Below are 19,431 nucleotides of genomic sequence, written 5' to 3' on the forward strand. Positions count from 1 at the left end.
CATCCAAGTAATACTTGGTAACTTGGATGCCCTGCAAAACGAATTACCCTAAAGTCTAGCACACATTCTACATTTGCAAGAGTGACATGGACCTTAGTAATGCAGCCTTCCGGCTATCTCAAACTATCATCCGCCATTCTGAGAATTGTGGAGGTATCTCTCTGATCGCAAGACCCAACCTTTCCATCAGTTCAAAACTCATAATGTTAACAGATGATCCCGTGTCGACAATGGCATAATCTACTAATATCCCATCGACATAGGGTGCAACCCTTGGGCAATGGTTCTCAGCATGCTCGAACCAGTCATCACCAACTCGCGCAATACCCAAAGGTTCCACGAGATACCCGGTACGCAGGATCTTTCTAAATTCCTTGCGTACTCTTGGGGAAAGCTTAAGCTGTAAAAGATTCACATCGGGCTTGACTTCACAAAGCGAGCTCGCCAAATCAAATTCATGATAGTTCGGTAGAGTTCGCTTTTCACGCCAAACCATCCGCTCTTTAGGTTGCTGAACCGGCTTTATTGCCTCTTTTTTAACTTTTACCTTCTTCCTCAGTGGTTCCTTATCCTTCTTAGCATCGGCTTTACTCTGCACGGGCTTCAGAGGTCCCCCTTCCATGGTAGGATCCAGAACTTGCGTTCCTTTGTCACCCTATTTAGGGTTTCCATCGACAGGCTTATCCTTGTTGGCCTCTCTACCCTTTTGACCTCTTGTAAGGACAGCTCGTAGATTAGAGGTTTCAGCATCATTAACACGCATAGCCTCAATCAAGCTAACCCCACTACCACTAGGCAGCTCCTCCACTGTAGTCTTTGGTCGTTGGAGTATTTGTTTAGGTCCGTCTTCTCGCTGGGAATCATTTCCTTGTGCATGATGATTAACAGGCCCTGTTTGCCGACTACCTCGCTAGAGGGAACTAATCTTACTCCAGCAAGTGGCTGCTAAATGGCCGGATTTTCCACAGATGTTGCACTTGACATTTGGGCAATTTCATGGATAATGTTTCCCACCACACCATTTGCAACTAAACCTCGAAGGTGCACCCTCATCTGGGTATCTACTTCCTATCAGATTTTGTTGTTTTTTAAGGAAGTTGACATCAACGGCTATTTGTCGATATTGCTCCGTAATCATGTTGGTATAATGCTTCATCATGTCCTTAACCTCGCCAAGAACATTAGAAGCGCTCGACTCGTAGCCTTGATCATTACTCTGTCATTCCATCGGCCTAACAATTCGATTAGGCACTGGTTGTTGAACCACAAGCATGGTATTAGGATTAACTGCCTGGCTTCCACCATTTGGAGCCATTTGACTGCCCGTAGGCATCGTCATGCTAGGGGGAGCTGGTAATAAAGGCACATTCTGCATCATGTTCCCTCTCCCATTAGGATTAGCCATCGCTATCCCTTGGCTAACACTGCCATTGGCCGTCACCATATTATTTCCCAATGCTAGACCCATATTCGAATTGCCTCGAGAGGCATAGGCTGCTTGTAGTCAGGATTCCACTTCTATATCCCCCAAAGGGACACTACTCAACTGCAACTGGATATTAAAATCCAAACCATTTACAAAATATTGCAATTGGGCAGCAGCGGGGATAGGAATAGAGGTGTCCAACTTACGGAAAATCTCTTTTATTTTCTTCACGTAAGCACGAATATCCTCGTGTGGTTCTTGGCGGGTCACGTTGAGTACACGCAACCAATATTGCCCACCCCTTTCAGGGGCAAACTCCCTTCGAAAAGCTCCATAAAATGCATCAATATTCAATATGGTTCCGGCTTCTAAACCATGATACCATATGGCAGCTCTTTCTTTGAGAGTCATGTTGAAGAACATCATTAAATGTCATTCTTCTTGGATGCGATAGTTAAACATCAGCTTTTGAAACTCCCTGATGTGGAGTTCCGCATCTTCCTCAACTAGCCCATTAAAAATGGGTAGCGGGTAACCTAGAGCGGACAAATCCGTCGTTCCCGCAGGAATTGCAATAGGCTGCGCCATGACGGAAATTTGATTTGCACTAGAAATAGGGGACGGTGGGGTTACACCTCCCACACTTGATGTAGACTGGCTTATGGAAGAAAGAGGAGCACTAGAGCTTCCACCTTCTCCTAACTTACTGCTTGTGGCACCAAGACCACTAGATCCACTCCCTCGTAAGGGTTCAACACCGCTACGCTTAGGGGAGTATCTCCTAAAAATTTCAGCACGTCGCCTAGCTCTTTCGTCTCTTTCTTGCTTTTGGATTTCGGCTAGACGATGCTTATCGATGAATAACGGATCAATCTTAGTATCCTTTGGCATAAACTGCTAATTGGTCCCTAGACAAGCAGGATTCAAGGACCGCCACTTCTAAGCGGCTCCCGACAAACGCACCACTGATGGGACCTAAAACGGGCCGACACTCGCTCATGGACTAGCCGGACCTCTATCATGCGCTCAATAACCCCACGGCCTCGCGGCCAGGAGCGTGGATGACACATACATTATCTTCCTAAACATCTTGCGTTTGTATCATGTCTCGTAGTCCAACTCTAACCCAATTAACACTCCTCAGAGGGAGTCCCAACACATTCCCAAATAGCGCGAAGTACAAACATAGGAGGTCCTCCCACGGCTGACTGCCACTACCTCACTGCGACTCTCCTACATCTTGGGGATTGGCCTCTCGATGCGCCGCTAAACATATATAACACATTATTGCACAAAAACTTCTCTCTTTTATGATTTACATATTTCCAGGAGATATACGATGCTTCCTCACTTTCGTTTCCCTAAGACCCACTGCTTAACCTACAGCTTGGGATAACCTTACTCACTCAACGTTGGCCAAATTCCTCTAGAAAGCAATTGCCATGCATCCAGGAAGTATTGTCTGATATTTTTTAAAGTTCATGCCTCATGAAAATTGTGAATGTCCACATGCTCAAGCAATTAAGAAAATCAGCATTTGTGCAAATGTGAAAAACATTTCTTTCAATGAATTTGACTATTGCTCGTATGCGGCGTTGCATGAACCTAGCACCAAGAAACCCTCGTGCTACTGGGTTCTTAATTTTTAATTATCGACCAACCTAAATGGTATGCATAGAAACTAGCAAGCTTTTCATCATTTCATTCAACATTTAAACACCTTTCATACACTCAACCCCCTCATCCGTTTAGGTTGTGCATCATGCATAGGTTTAGGGTTCATTTTCCACATTGTTATTGTATGAAAAGTAATAAAAACTCACCAAAACATAAAGGTAGGGCTGAACTGAGGCTAAACCTCATACTTCAAACCCCCCATACATCCACAAACATGAATCTTATTTTTTCTTAATTTTCGGCACTCAAAATCCATTTTTCCCATATTTTCCCTATTTTCCCTATTTTTCTTGTATTTTTTGCAATATTAAATGACTAAAAATTCAAAATGAGTTGTGGGATGTGGCCCTTAGGTTCATTTGTAGAAAAAAGACAAATTTAGTTGGTGTGTCTTATTATATTTTTCATTGATATCTCAAAAACACCCAATTTTCCCATATTTCGTGTATTTTACGGGTTTTACACCATTAATTTCATCCACAACACTTATGATTCTGTGATTTTCTGATTTTAAATAGTTGGAAGACATTGCAAACAACATTATAATGCATAATCATCCCATGGGAACAAATACTCATGAAGCAAATTGCATAAAAACACCATTTTTCTTTGTAAAAATGAGATTACCATTCTTTAAGGGTTGCGGGTTTTTATTTGCCATATCTCGGGACTGATTTCCAGCCACCATTAATGCTCATGACAGTCCACAATTAGCAATCTTCCTTCCTCTTACACCACGAAGCAATCCGGTCTTCATTGGACAAGCATCCATCATCCATTCTTCTTCTTCTTCTTCACCACATGAATCTGCCTTTAGGGGAGAGAGAGGGAGGAGAGAGAAAGACTGAAATCAGAATTCTTCATACAGATGCCAATGGAGGAGTGAAGCACGGCGATAAGATGAGCAGGCAGGGGGGATTCAAGCCCCGTGATCAATTGGAGGGGTTGTTTGCAGCAGAGCCATGATGCCTCCTCCATCCAAGAAGTGCAAAATTCGGGCGTCATCTTCCTCCATGTTTTCTCCAAGTTTTTTCACTCATATGCATGAAAAGTTTCATGCTACATTTAAATTTTGCAAGGGTCACTTGCCCATTTTGGCCAAATTTTGTCCACCTTTTCGCATCTTGACCGGTTTCTTGGCCATTTCCCCGTCCGGACTCCGAATTAAGCTCTGAAAAATCCTGGGTGTTTGACTCGACATCTCGCATTGGCCAGTAACTCTTGTCAACCCGCACGACTGTCTGAAAAATTATGAAAAATCAACAAGTATCGCTCGGGCGCCTTTAAAGCACTTTGGCGCTTAAAATGGTCCTAAATGGAGCCTCTGCTTTCGACGTTGAATATTTTTCCCTTGATATTCATAAATTTTAGCTATTTTTAAGCACTTATCGGCACCAAAATTTCACTCTCAACTGTATGATGTGCTTTTGATGCCAAATGGATTGATTTCATCCATACCTAAACCAAATCTCAAATCTCTTGGCTCTTCTTTGAAAACAGGCCATAAATTATCTATATGTTGCCATGCCGGTGTGTCTACAAGGATCCTCCATTTTTCATCACTTGAATGATGACTAGCACGCCATGACATGAGCTTTCAAATAGACTTACACTTGAACATAAGTTTTATATGTGGAACAATCAGAAAATGTTACAAAACCTTACGAGGCACATCCATTGACTTCATCTCCACTTCGTATCTTGATTCGCCACCAACAGACACTCTCATGCGAACTCATGAATCCTACAAAATAAGAAACAATCATTGACACATGCATGGATCTTGACATAATCGAGGCCTCCCAGAGATATCAAGTCATGTCTTGCTTGCTCTCTCTTAGTTGGCAATTTGTTTCCTTTTGGAAGCATTTGTGATAATAACCTACATATATTTTTAAAAGTGAGTTAAAAAACCACCAACATATATTTCTGTCTAATTTTAAAATAGAATAATTAATATTATGATTCATAAGCCAAACTGAATTGATATCTACTTCAATAACGCATCCAAACTGACATTACTCCATTCATAAATAGTTTGCAAGTTAAGTATCTCGAGGGACGCACGAAGAACGGAGTACATACAACCTTCATACAACGGAATACGTACAACCTTCATACAACGGAGTAGATGACACTACGTATAGTGGATCATCTGGCTTCGTAGAGTGACCTTCTCCCTGAACTGGTTACGAAAATAGATGGTGTACCATGTTGTCCAAAATCTCATTCTCTATGACTTGATGGGGCATTTCATGAGGGCTACTATCATGGTCATCAGTCTCCACTCTTCCTGAAGACTCTGCCTCCTCGCGTCGATGTTTTGTTACCTCTTGATGCCTGGAGGGAGCATCTGAGGATGTGGCACCGCATCCTGCTCAACCACAAAAGGAAGTTTCATGTACGTTGATATATATTGAGTAACATAGACTAGAAATCTTAGTGTTAAGAAAAACAATGAATACCGGTGATTTTTCTCGGTCCCATTCTCCATACATGCTGAGGTGTGACATTGCAACTCGACGTGCTCAAAAAATACACCCTCAACAACGATCATACATGTATTTAATTTTTCATCGTAGCTATGCATCTCGATTATGAAGACGTAATGTTTCATCCTCAGTTGAGGATGTGCTCGTTGACTCATGAGCATGCACTGCACTAGGTGATGACGACGACATGATTAAACCTAATTCATGACAACATCAAAATATTTGTCATTCATATATTTACATAAAAACTTCAAGCTGACGTGTTAATTATTCTAAGATCTCAATTATAAATACACAAAGCTCATCATAAATACATTAAAACTTATGATAAGAATTCACTATCAAAACTTATCTTAAAAACAAAAAAATTTTGATAAAACCTAAATGCGCGTTTGTATCTGCGTTTACGTACGCGTCTAAATTAGCGTCTATTTGTACGTCTAAGTTCACGTCTATACACGTGTTTACGTAAATTTAGACGTGCATATACATGCCAAAATAGACGCACATGTCAAAATTCAAAAGATACTTAAATCATTTATTTTCAAATTGCGCCTTTCCTTTTCTACGTTTTTTGTGGTTCTGAAGCTCGAGTTCAGCCGACATGTAGTCTCTTCATGCCTCACCTACTCTCTTCATGCCTCATCTCTTCTTTCATCTCAAACACACAAGAGGGGAAAAAGGAAAGCCAAGGAGAGGAAGAAAGAGACAGCAAGAGAGAGGAGAACAAGAGGAAGAAGAAGCAAAGGGAAGAGACAACAAGGAGCAAGCAAGCATCAAGGGAGAGTAACTCACCAAGGAGAGAAAGAAGGAGAAGGAAGAAGCGCCACCACCTGCCACACCAAACACCACGACTGAGTGCATCTGCAAGCACGTCTACATTTTAGTGCAGACGCAAGGATAGACACGAAGAAATGTTTTCTCTCATTGCATCTGAGGCCGCGTCTTAGAGTGCATATATTCTGCATCGGAGACGTGAGAATACACGCGCTCTGCACAGAAGAGGCTTTGAATTCAGAGTCGCGTCTCCAAGCATGTGTATTCTGCAGTCGACATGCGAGGATACATGTGCGCGCCAGAAGCATTGACCTAGAGATCGCATCTGATAGCGCATTTATACTGCATCTCAGATGTGGATATAGACGCACTCTGAAAAGAGGGTTGACTTTAGGGATGTTTCTGAGAGCGCGTCTATCCTGCATTTTAGATGCGGTTATACACGCGCCAGCCAGCTCTAATAAAAAATAATTTTCATTGCCTAAACAATATACTTTTGCAATGATAAACGTGACCAATCCCATGTTTGTGTTTATAAGTTTTCTTGATTCATGATCAAATTTTTAGAAGCTTTAGTCTTCCAACGTAGTGAATTAGGTAGCATTATACTTTCAATACCATATTAGAGATTTTGGGAATCTTCCAAGCTCCACTTTCAAATAAGAAGTAAAGATTTGATCAAGTGGCTAAATCTTAACCCCATATTTGAGAGTGGGACTCCCAGAGATTTCTTATTTATGAGATGCATTAGCACTTAAGTTTTATGCTCAATGTCTAAAGAAAGCTAGATTACTTAGCACTTTCAAGTGCCATGAGCATCCATGTATTTTTTCTATGGGATTTCCACACCTTTGTTTCACTTAAATGGACCTTAGTAAGTGCTTGCAAAATACACTTGAAGAAAATGAAAATGTGTGAGCATCAAAAGCCTTCTCTTACATAATGATTCTAGGCTCACTGAATGATTTTTCATAATTAATGTTGGATTGGATCAAGGATTATGGCTCTTTAAAAATTTTTAGGTGTGGATGAAGGTAATATATGATTTTTTGTATGCAAACAAATTTGTCTTTCTCCTTGTTTTTTTTGCAGATGTCGCATCTTGGTTCATCTAGCAATGACCTGGATTTGGATCGCATGAATGATACATTGGCCTTGTTCGGCAGGGGGTCAATGCATTTTTTGGAGGTTTTCCTAGTAGGGAAAACTTCATCGGAGAGATGACCAGACACCTTGGCCGCTCTCCCACAGCAAACGAGGTGTTCAACATCATGTCTGGAACGCCTCTGACATCTTTGCCTGGCACTACTTCCCAAACTCCAATTGTAGGTACTCCACATGTAGCACTTGTACATGCATCGACTGAAGCACAAGCGTCAGCCGACGCACGTGCATCTACAGAAGCACGTGCATCCATCGAGGCAGAGGGTAATCCACAGAGAGGGAGGAGGGAGAGTCGAGGGGGAGGACGAGGCTTGTGTGGGGGTTGCCTAGGAGGTGGCGAGTGATTACCCTCACCAGTAGATCACGTAGAGGAGCCAGTACGCCAGTACTATAGAGTTACAGATACTGGTGGCATCTTCCATGATGATGAAGGAAGGGATGTAATGGCGTACATGAGGAGCGTTGTGCATGCGACGTATAAAGATTGTTTCGTCTACTTAAAAAATAAAAAAAGCGGCTTCTGGCAGGAGGTATTCAGGGCCGTCCATAGGAGATACACATATCCTGAGGGTCAGTGATTCTCGGATGATTGGGGACGCACAAAAGTGAGGGATTTTCTTCACAACAAAAGATCCCACCTCATGACACGTGCCAGGGACTCACTGCGGAGACAGGAGGAGGGGCGTGGAGCCTATAGCCAACCACCTATGTGCCACCGCATAGAGTGGAAGAAAGCCAAGAAGAAAGCAGCAGAGAAAGTGAAGAGTCGCCAGTACGTAAAGGCGCGACGCATCCAAATGGAAACCGTGGGATCGTCGCATTACGGATCGGGCGGCAGAGAGTCGTGGGAGGCAGAGTTTGTAAGTATATTTTGATTTCTAGTTTTTTTAAATTTATATTTCTTTTAATTCTTTATATAATTTGTTCTAATACATTGTGTCTCATAATTGTTTGTATATATCATAATTGTTTTGTAGACTACTATCGTTGGTAGGATACCTACTCCTAGAGAGGTAGGTTTCCATCGAGGCCATAACCGCGCAGCCACATGGCTTCACTTCTATGAGGAGGGTCTTATCAGTGAGGACCAATACAACCGGGCTATGAGGATTCAACAGCCAAAGGAGGTATATTTTTCTTACTTTCCTATTAAAAGTATAGCTAATTATAACTTTTTCTCCACCATGTCTACGTAAGCAACCTTGATCTTTTGTGTGTGTAGGCGAACCCGGATGTGGAGCATAGTAAGGAGGGGGATAGTGATGCTAGTAGCCATGGTGGTGCTAGCGAAGATGTTTCTTCTTCAGATTCGTAGAGGAGCACCATACCTCCTCTATGGCCTTGTTTTCTTGTGTATGTATTATCCATCTTTGAGCCTACTGCTTGTGGTTGTGCTTTAGGTCGCAAGCACTTAAACTCCCCATGTAAATGCTTTTGATCTATAATGAATACATGGACTTTTATTTTCAATTCTCATGCTTTTAGATCCATTGTCTTTTTCCCAAATGCACAATCTGATGTATGGGAGGGGGAAAAAAAAACCAGAGACCACATGCTCTCTAGTTTTTTTTTCTAGTTCTGTTTTGCGCATCTATCCGCGCGTCTAAATTGCAGAAAATGCGTGTTTATAAGCGCGTCTAAAATACAGAGTATACGAGCTTATACAAGCGCTCCATAATTCAAATTTTAAAAATAAATTAAATATATTTTTTTAAAAAATGAGATTTTTTATTTTCCGCTCGCATCTATGGGCGCTTGTAAAAGCGCGTCTACGGACGTGTCTATATGCCCGTCTAATTTTCCAGGTAGACGCATTGGTAGACGCACAAAATAAATTAAATAAATAACAATTTTGGTTTTTTTATGCGCTTGTATTTATACGTGTATATGTGCATCTGTTGCACGTCTATTTCTGCGTGTAAATTCCTTAATACATGCGATTATAGATGCGAATTTGTAGACACGCAAATAGATGGGCGAGTAGACGCGCCTGTAAGATTTTCTCTATATTCAAAAATCGTGTCTAAAAGTGCATCTAAGAGGCCTTTTTGTTGTAGTGCATGAAGAAGTAGAGTGTACGATATGAGGTGAAAACTCAAGTACTTGTTTTATCACGTGGCAAACTCATTGACTAGACGTGCTGGGTTAATAGGCATGTGATTATACCATGAGGCTCATGTAGTTTGACAATCTGTAGATGGTCATGATAGCAGTGTGATTGGAGGCAACAATGATGAATCGCCATAATGGGTAGTGAAGATGGGATGTTATGGAGGCATTCAATGTCTGCAAGCATTACAAACGGTGTATCGAATATGCATTTGATGACAATTATCGAAATCATAGCCAGGATTTTGAGTAGGTGACAATACCAATGACATGATTGTTGTTAATGACAGTTACGGTGACGATCTGCCATCGAATATTGCAGGGATGGTGTGCTGGTGGAAAATGCAGAAATAACGGCATTTTATGAATGTGATGGCGGCAAACAATGAATAATGAGTGATATGGCAACGTTGATGGTGACTGCATTAAACACAGAAAGAAAGGTGTTGTTAAATGACTAAGTTTAAGCCTTTATGGTTTACGCTTACTTAAAATCTTTCAAGTCTTTATTTTTGGCCTAAAACGTTTAGTTTATTAGCCTTAGAAAAGCTAAAGGCAAGAAAAGCCAAAAGTTAGAAACACAACGTGTAAGTGATGAGAAAAAATATATAAGGAGATGTAAGTGGAGGTCTAGGGGTACCCTGTTCCTTGAAAGATTACTTATATCAAGAGTATTCTCACATCATCCTACTCTTGGTAGAGGCTTCTTGAGACAGGCCTCTCGAATCTTTGAAGAAGCTTCTGGAATCATAATGAGAGATCTTTGCCATACTCTAATTCTTCTTAATTTTCTTTCATAGTGTTCTTGAAATGAGCGATTCTCGTGGAGGGCTTCCATCTCACCAAGCGTCCCTGCATGATGAGCGATTTTCATGAAATCCTGAGCGTATTTCATGCATCAACGTTCCTTGCCATGTTCTTAGGAAGAATACAAATTCATTTTCATTAAGACCTCCACCATTGTAGAAGAGATGATTGCCAACAAAATCTCAAGACAAAATGCCTTAAGCCAATGCTTAATCCTACAAGAATAGAAAAATTCCCATTCCACCATAGGAACTTGCTGAGCTCCAATGATTAGCTTTCTTATGAAAGTGGTATACTCTACGCATTTCATGGGCTCAAGAGGGTTATCAAATCATGACTGATGCAGAGAAATGCCATGCCATCAAGACTTCCAAGTATGACTAGATATATGTTGCCCCAACTTCAATTAGGGTATTAGCCATTGCAAGAAATCAGCCATTAAATGAGAATATCATGCTGCTACATCTATACTTGGATAGAATTCTAACTAAGGAGGAACTTCACATTGCAATCTGAATCAACTCAAGTGACCTCTTGACCAACATATGGACTTATATCACATAAGTGGGCATTCATCCACTCGATATGGAGTATCATGTGACACTAGAGTATAACCCAACCTATTACAATTACCAACTCTTGAAAAAGTAAGGCACACCTTGAATGTATTGAAGACCCTTACATCTTTACTTCCACAATTCTAGGTAGGATTTTTATCATTTTCAAGAGGAAGAAGGTAAAGTGAAAGGTGATCCAAAAAATCAAAATTGGACTTGAACTTCAAAGAAAATGATAAATCAATTTTCTTTCTTAATTGAGTAAAAATGCTACATAAAGTTCTTGTGTGAAATATATGGATCCATTGATGTGGAAATTATCATTTTGTGAGTTATATATTTGATAGTCGAATAGTGTTTTTTCTAATCACTTTACCTTTCATGCAAGAAATATCCTTCGAGGAGAACTAATTGTGGGTTGTCATGTGGTGATAGAAACCCAAATGACACAATAGCAAGATAAAATCAAAAGGCTCTCATTCTCTATGGAGGAATATGGAAAATACAACTTAGCCATGGAGATACACGCATTCAGCCAACTAAAATACCACAATATCCACAACGTAGGGAGGCTGGTGACATTTGAAGAGGAAGTTAGGCGTATAATAAAACAATGAAATATTGCCAAGTACCTATAGAAGCTGGGAAAGGACATCGATCATAGAAAATGTAGTAAGTTCTTGAAGACCTTTGATGCCCAGAAGAATAGTGGCATGATAACAATTAGACAAGGAGATGCCACCATAAGGGTGGAAGTTGAACTTAGCCTAGAAATCGTGGAGAAGGCCTTGGGACCAATGGGGACAAGCTAGAGAAAAGGCCCAAGAAAGATGTATGTGGGATATTGGAAATTGAAAAGAACAAAGTTTATAAGAATGATGGAATAATCTTGGCTCATATTTCCAATCCCACCATTAGAGTCCAAGCAAAGACAGTCCACACCCTCTTCTCAAGTGGTGCACAGATCGGATGCCATAAGTGCGCGTAGTGAGCATCAGAAGGTCCCCAAGAACAAAATAACTCTACTTTTTGCACACAAATCAATGTAGAAAGCTTGGACGACATGAACAAGAGACCCTATCAAGGAACTGAGAAGTTTTCTAGGTCTAACAGGATGGTAGAGGATATTCATAAGAAACTATGCCCAAATTGCAACACCTCTTACAGACCTACCCAAAAAGCAAGTTCCCATTATCTAGATGCCAATTGAACAATCTAGCTTTGAGCAACTAAAGCATAGTTTGGTAACTGCTCCTATCTTAAGGCTACCTGACTTAAGCAAGGAATTCAAAGTTGTCACATTTTCCAGCTCTCTTGCATTGGGATACGCATTTATGTAGGAAGGTCATCCTATAGCTTACTCCTTGAAAAAACTGAAAGCCCATGAAAAGAGATATGCTACTCACGACCTAGAGTTGTTAGCTGTGATTCATACAAAATAGCACGCTTTAGCTTTTGATTTTGCTTTTGTGCCAAATAGGGAATTAAAGCTAGTGGGCACCCAAGAAGTCAGGCGTACCCAAATACAATGTCCAAATACAAATATCTAAATCGTGTGCCCATGCGTATACAAAAGTAATAAATAAATATCAAGCGCCTTGATAAATAAGCGCGACAAATTGTAGGCGCCATGCCTAAGACACGCGCCCATCAAAATATTGACTATAAATTTGAATACATGCTATCCTCCAATGCTTTCTACTACCACCGTTGCTATCTCTACACATCAACTGAAGCATTCACAATTGTTAGTAAAATACTACAATTAAACCGACAAAAGTGAATACCTAGCAGTCTTCAGCTACATAAATAAATTGGTTAGAAATCAATCCTAACCTTAATTTATCATGAGTGCGCACTCTAAACTCCTAAACGTTTATTAATTTAAATATGTATTTTGCGGAATCACCTGCTATGAAATCACCCATGTACACACTAAATTAACAAAATGCTCGAAAAGGATAGGCGTCCCCATCGACTTCTCGCACAAACAATCCACTTTGTGTATGAGCCCCGGTAATAAAATCTTACGGAATCCACCATAAAACCTCACGGAATCCACCGTGGCACGGAATCCACCATGGAATATGCCTCTTGGCATCATCAAGTCAAAGGCATAATGCCCTCATGAACAATATATGTGTGCCATTACTTGAGACGCTTATAGAAAATATACTAGACGAGGTTAATTGGAATGTCTACATCTGAAAAACAATCCAAACGTTAGCAAAGTGCTAGCAATAGCACCGACGATAGTAGGGGGAGAGTGTGCAACTACTACAACGGAGTTCAAAATGAAAAAAACTAGCATCCAAGGCATCAACCATAGGGTTTGGAGGGTACTAACAACTATAATCTAGAAAGCCTTGGGGAAGGTAGAAAGAAAAGAAGTAGTAGGGAAAATCCCTAAAACATCGTCAATCCAAGAGAAGCATCACTCCCCCACTCTAGTGAGCCCTCCCATTTCATTCTCATTAGAAAAGCAAGGGGAGGAAGAATTCAACATAGATCAATAGTAGGAGAAAGTAGAACAAGTTGTTAAGGAGAAAAAAGTCGACCGTACCACTTAATAGAGCAAGAAGCCTCAAGTTAAAGGATAGTCAGTGAATAGAAAGGCTCAAAGCTACAGGCCAAGGAGAAAAAAGAAAGATCACACTAAAAATCCCTATTAGGAGAGCCGGATCCACCATAGAAGAAAATAGAGAACTACAGTGCATGGAAGAGGAATTTATGAGACTTGAAGTAGAGCATAGGAAGAAACAAGAGAATGAGGAAGAAAGACTAAGATAAGAGGAGGAGGAGCATATAGTGTTGGCTTTTAAAAGAAGGTTGGAGCAACCCTCTCAATCTTAGGAGTTAGCTAGAATGAGCCCCACATGAGAGGATGTGCTAAGCATAAGTGCAGCAATAGAAGAGAGATGACAAAGACTAGTGGCAAAAGGCAAGGGAAAGGCCCCTCGACATGCAATCCCACCAATCATAGTCACCCTGAAAATCACCAAAGGGGTGGTCAATGAAAGAAATATCATAGCTTGGGTGCAGTATCTAGAGCAAAGTGCAAGAACTTGTGCTTGCACCAAGTGAAGGAGCCAGGTACTAAAAGGCCACTAGTAGCTTATACCAAATTGCACCAAGGGTGGAAGTCATCCCTCTTGGAATTATAAACTACTTTAGTTCCCTTAACCATGTGCAACACAAAATAATATGAAGAGTTGGTAAAATAACTTTAGAGCCATCCTAACAAGATGGTTGAAGAGAAAAAGTTGGCACTTGTAGAGCTAGAAGAAGAAAAGAATGCCTTTGTAACCTACAAGCTAGAAGAAATGACGATAATTTCTATCATAAATAGGGAAATGATTACATTAAAAGAGGCCTTAAAGGCAAGGCAAGGAGAAGAATGGCTAAAAGATATGTATGATAAAGAAAAGGAGAACCATATGGCTCTAGTCTAGAAAATGTATACCTTCAACTCTAGGGAAAATAGACACCTAGATCTCAAAAATGAGGAATTGAAGTGGCAAAGAGAGAAAGCAAAAATAAAGATGTATGTGGCAAAAAAAGATGAAGAGGCCATAGAGAAGTTGGTAAGATTGTATAACCAAATTCAAGCAACTTTCCATAAGTAGGCAATCTTAAAGGATTAAGTAGAGTGCTGAAACCAAGAAAAAGAACAAATGAATATATTGTGGCAAGAGCAAAAGTAGGTAGTCACCAATCTAGCCCAATACAAGAATCAAGGTTTGGAGTAGATAAAAGAGAATATGGAAGCATGGGCAGCCAAGAATGAGGACGGAATTAAATACATAGCTCATCAATTGGCCCATTTTGAGAGTGAGCATATCATCGTGGAAAGCAAGGTTGCAGTAGTGGAGACAAGGATGCAAGAGTAGCAAAAAGCCTGTTTAAACATAGTGTTAAATGTCACTCAATCAAGGGAGGAGGAGACCATTGAGGAATTCAAAAGGAAATTTGAGCTAGCAAGGAGAGTGTTTAAGTATGCTTAAGCATGGACTCCATGCTAGAGCATCTATACCTTACACTAGCTTGAGAGTAGAGAAGCAAAGAGCCCATTTGATCATAGTTGGATTAAGCATGCAAGAACTTGAATTGCTAGGGTTTGGGGAGTTGGAGCAACAAGTAGAGCCTCTTCCACAAAAGCCAACATAGCCAATCCATGAAGAAGGTCTAGACTTTGAGCATGACCATATTGAAGAGGAGCAGTTGCACAAAATAAGCCCCCCTTTGCAACCATAACAACAACCAGAAGAGCAAGGGGATAAACCCATACAACCCAACATAATGGTGGAAATGAGACACAAACAAAAGAGAGTAAGTAGAACTAGCATGCAAAAAGCTCCAAGCCTAGTTTCTATGTTGCAAGTTTCACATATGGCCATCTCTTAAGGAGCGGAGTGTGACATTGTAAAGTAGGACCAAGAACTTGCAGTGTGAGAGTAGTGAAAAAATCCCACTCACCCCTTTGAGTTTTCCTTGGTGAAGGATGTAATAAATCTCTCAAAAGGTTGGGAGGAGATGATTGGAGGAAACAATGAGACACCCCACGAGATGGCAACATGAGCTTGTGGATTACTAGGAACACAAGACAATGGAGATGCCCAAAAAAGTGGAGGGATATGAGGCTCAACGAAAGTGGCACAGAAGCATCTCGGACTTCAAGTTAGAGGCCCGAATGGCTTTTTGTAGCATCCTACCACATGAGAGGGATAATCCTACCTACATGTCCTACCCATAGAGGATTGGAGTTGATTTCAATCAAAAGCCGCATATAGTAGGCATGTCTTCCCTATGATCTACAATGTGAATGTCGTGTCTCTTGAAGAAAGCTTAACCTTCACTGAAAGAAACCTCTGCCCATGAATAGCAAGCTTCCTCAATGAGATCTCCTCGTTTATAGATCTTGCTTTCATTTCCACTCGTAATTATCTTTTCCTTTTGCAAATACTACTCAAATAAAAGCCTAGTGCATAGTAAGAGCAGTTATTGCCCCTCTTTTTTTATATTCATGCATGAGCAGAAAACTGTGCAATGGTGCAACTCATGATAAGAGCTAGCCTCTTGCCAACATTTTGTATGAGCCTATTAGAGGATATGAGTGATAGTAGGTTCAATGGGTGAAACCACCCATTTCTATCCTCTACACCTCTCAATATAAGAGTTAACTCGAAGGTTCACTCAAAAAAATGTAAAGACACGAAGCAGAAGAAAAATTCAAAATGTAGGAGGAAGCACATAAGAATAAGTGCACCTTAATATTTTAGCAAGAAGAGCAGCACATTGTAATTCATTTTGTAAAAGAGCGGTTGGCTCTCTTCCATGCAAGTTGTAAAGAATGAGAGACATGGGCTAAGGCCAATGCTAATAGGAAGGAGATGCAAAAAAGAGTGGAGGAATGGACAAAGGTCAAAAAATGGAATCACTGCCCAAGGAGGAGATAAGGCACATATAAAAGTCAAAAAGTTCATGGAGAATCTCATTCTTGGTGTGTGGCCAAACTTGTTCTCTTCTTGCTTCTTGTTGTTACTTCCTTCTTGTGTATGAGAGAGAGAGAGAGAGAGAGAGAGAGAGAGAGAGTGTGTGTGTGTGTGTGTGTGTGTTTGTGTGTGTGTGTGTGTGAGTGAGTGAGGGAGTGTGGAGAAGCTCTTCTTCTCCTCTCTTCATCTTCATCTTCTTTTATTCTCCTTTCTCATGCGCATGGCTATGGAGGTAGAAGCTTGGAGCCTGGAGATGGAGCTTGTTTGAGAGCACATCTTGGATCATGAAGCTACCCACGGATTCCTGGGAGGAGGAAAATTGATTAGATTCAAAGGTAAGTTCATTATATTTGTGTGTGGAAGAGTGTGCATTGTTATGTAAGAGGTAGTCATAGCTCTTGATTTGAAACACTTGAAGTGATAAGCAATTTGTGGGTCCTGGCGTTGTGCTCACGAGAGCAACGACACACACTAAATAGAAAAATGACTAGATAGATATTCCATAGCTCAAGTAGGTGAACTAGGTGATATCAAGCTATAAAATATTATTATGATCATATGTAAATGGAAATATCAACCATACTAGTGATATAAATACAAGAATGATCATCTAGGTACATAAGTGGCAGCTTGTGTTGAGCTTATTATCTTATAACTTCCCCTGAATCTCAACTCCATGACCAAGACTTTGCCTATACTTCAAGTATTATTGAAGCTTTTCTACTCCCAGGGCCTTGGTGAAGATATCTACAACATGCTTCTTTGTACTCAAATATGTGAGATCAATGTCACCTACCAAGACCTACTCTAATGAAATAGTAATGAAGCTCAATGTGTTTTGTGGATTCATGAAACACCTATTTCTTGCCAATAGTATGCAACTCATGCTTTCACACTAGATGCCAATTCTCCTACCTATCTACATCCCCAAATCATCGAGTTACTTTCGTAGCCATAATTTGCCTATACTTTAAGTAAGATTCAAAAATTATCGAAGTTTTTCTACTCCCATTTCTACAACATGCTTCTTTGTGCTCAAACATGTGAGATCAATGTCATCTGCCAAGACCTACACTCTAATTAAATAGTAATGAATCTCAATGTGTTTTGTGGGTTTATGAAACACTTATTCCTTTCCAACAATATGCTACTCATGCCTTCACAGTAAATGACAACTCTCCTACCTATCTACATCCCCAAATCATCAAGCAACTTTTGTAGCCGTGCTATCTCACATTTTTCCATAGTAGCAGCGCCCATTCATTCTATCTCTATACTTCATAATGCAATAGTGGGCTATTTCTTACTACAAGTTACCACTCCACTCCCAAAGGAAAACACATGTCCACTAGTGGACTTTTTATCAGACACATTGCATGCCCAATCTACAATAGTATAACCAAGTAACTCCACCACTAAATCAACCTCATGAAAAATAGTGTAATCTAATGTAGCCGAAAGATATTGAGAGGTACATCTCACACTATCCAAATGAGGCTTACAAGGCACCCACATAAACTCACTCCCCAAACCAACTATGTAGTTACAATATCACATTTGATAGCAATAAAAATTAAAATTCCCATCATCTTCGTATATAGTAAGAGATCCTCCAATATCTCACCCATATTAGTAGTTAGCTCCATATTTTCATCTAATGGCATTGGGATTTAATTAGCCATACTATACCTTTTTTAACATATCTAAGATGTACTATTATATTCCCTTAGACGTCCTAATCATCTCAATGCTAAGAAATTACTTCAATTTTCTTGAAACTTTTGTGATGAAAATTTTCTACTTTAGAAGACTCTTTACATGCTCCAGCTCTTGCGATTTTCACCCTTCACAATCAAATTATACACAAACAATGTAATTTAAACAATACCCCTATCACTTTGATGCCCATAAAGTGAGTGATTTACATTTCCAAAATGTAGGAATTCATTTTTCCAAGAAAGCATCATGAGAATAAAATAAAAACTAAGCAACAAATGTCAAACTGTGACCTCCAATAGAACTTCTAGTCTCTCCATTTACATAATACGGTGTTCAACTCTATTGTTGAGATGACATATACATAATATCTTGATGACTAGAAAACATAAGTACAATGAAGGAGAGATAAATTTAAAACTACATAAACAAGAGGCATGCTTTTGGGATTTATTTTCAATATCAATGCAAACATGCGACATATGTATAAGAAGTGTTGACATAGATTTAATTTTCAAATTTTTTGGACACCACAATATCTTCATGACTAGAAAATGTTAGTTTAAGAAAAGAGTGGTGATTTTAAGGATGCCAAAATTACAACTTCATGAACAAGAGACGTGCTTTTAGGGTTGATTGTCAAAATCAACCCACTTCTCCGTTGAACCATGGGCCAATTCTATGAACCATTGTGACAAGAAAATGCACATGTAGTCCACAAAGATGCAAAGTCTCTGTCAAGCAAGTCAAAAAAGAGGAGAGAGAAGTAGAATTGATGGATGAAGAAGACTTGCTAGAAATTTTATGCACAACAATACGAAACACTAGATTACAATCCTTGTCAAACTCTTTGAATCCAAAATACAATTTCATATGAGAGTATCCTAGATGTTAGCCCTCCCCTGTTAGAAGACAGGCATAGAAACCTACTGTAAGCAAGGGAGTATAAGGGCAGATGAGTGTGAATAGCCCTAGGGGTAGGGGAAACCCCAACCGTAGCTGGCAAGGGCTATAAAAACAGCCTATGGGTCACTATCATGAGTGAGAGAGTGTACCCAAGTTGTACTCTAAGCAACTTATTAAGCAAGATTTCATTCTTGTACTTTGAGCTCTTTTCTCTCTCTTCTACACACATTCCAATGCTACAAACTCTGATTTTCAACCTGGTATCAGAGCCATCTCTGATCTCCTCAGCTTCCCTCAGCATCAACTAT

Source organism: Lygodium microphyllum, chromosome 21, assembly GCF_053477565.2.
Source record: "Lygodium microphyllum isolate KBCC chromosome 21, Lygodium_microphyllum_v1.1.10, whole genome shotgun sequence".
Taxonomy (NCBI): domain Eukaryota; kingdom Viridiplantae; phylum Streptophyta; class Polypodiopsida; order Schizaeales; family Lygodiaceae; genus Lygodium; species Lygodium microphyllum.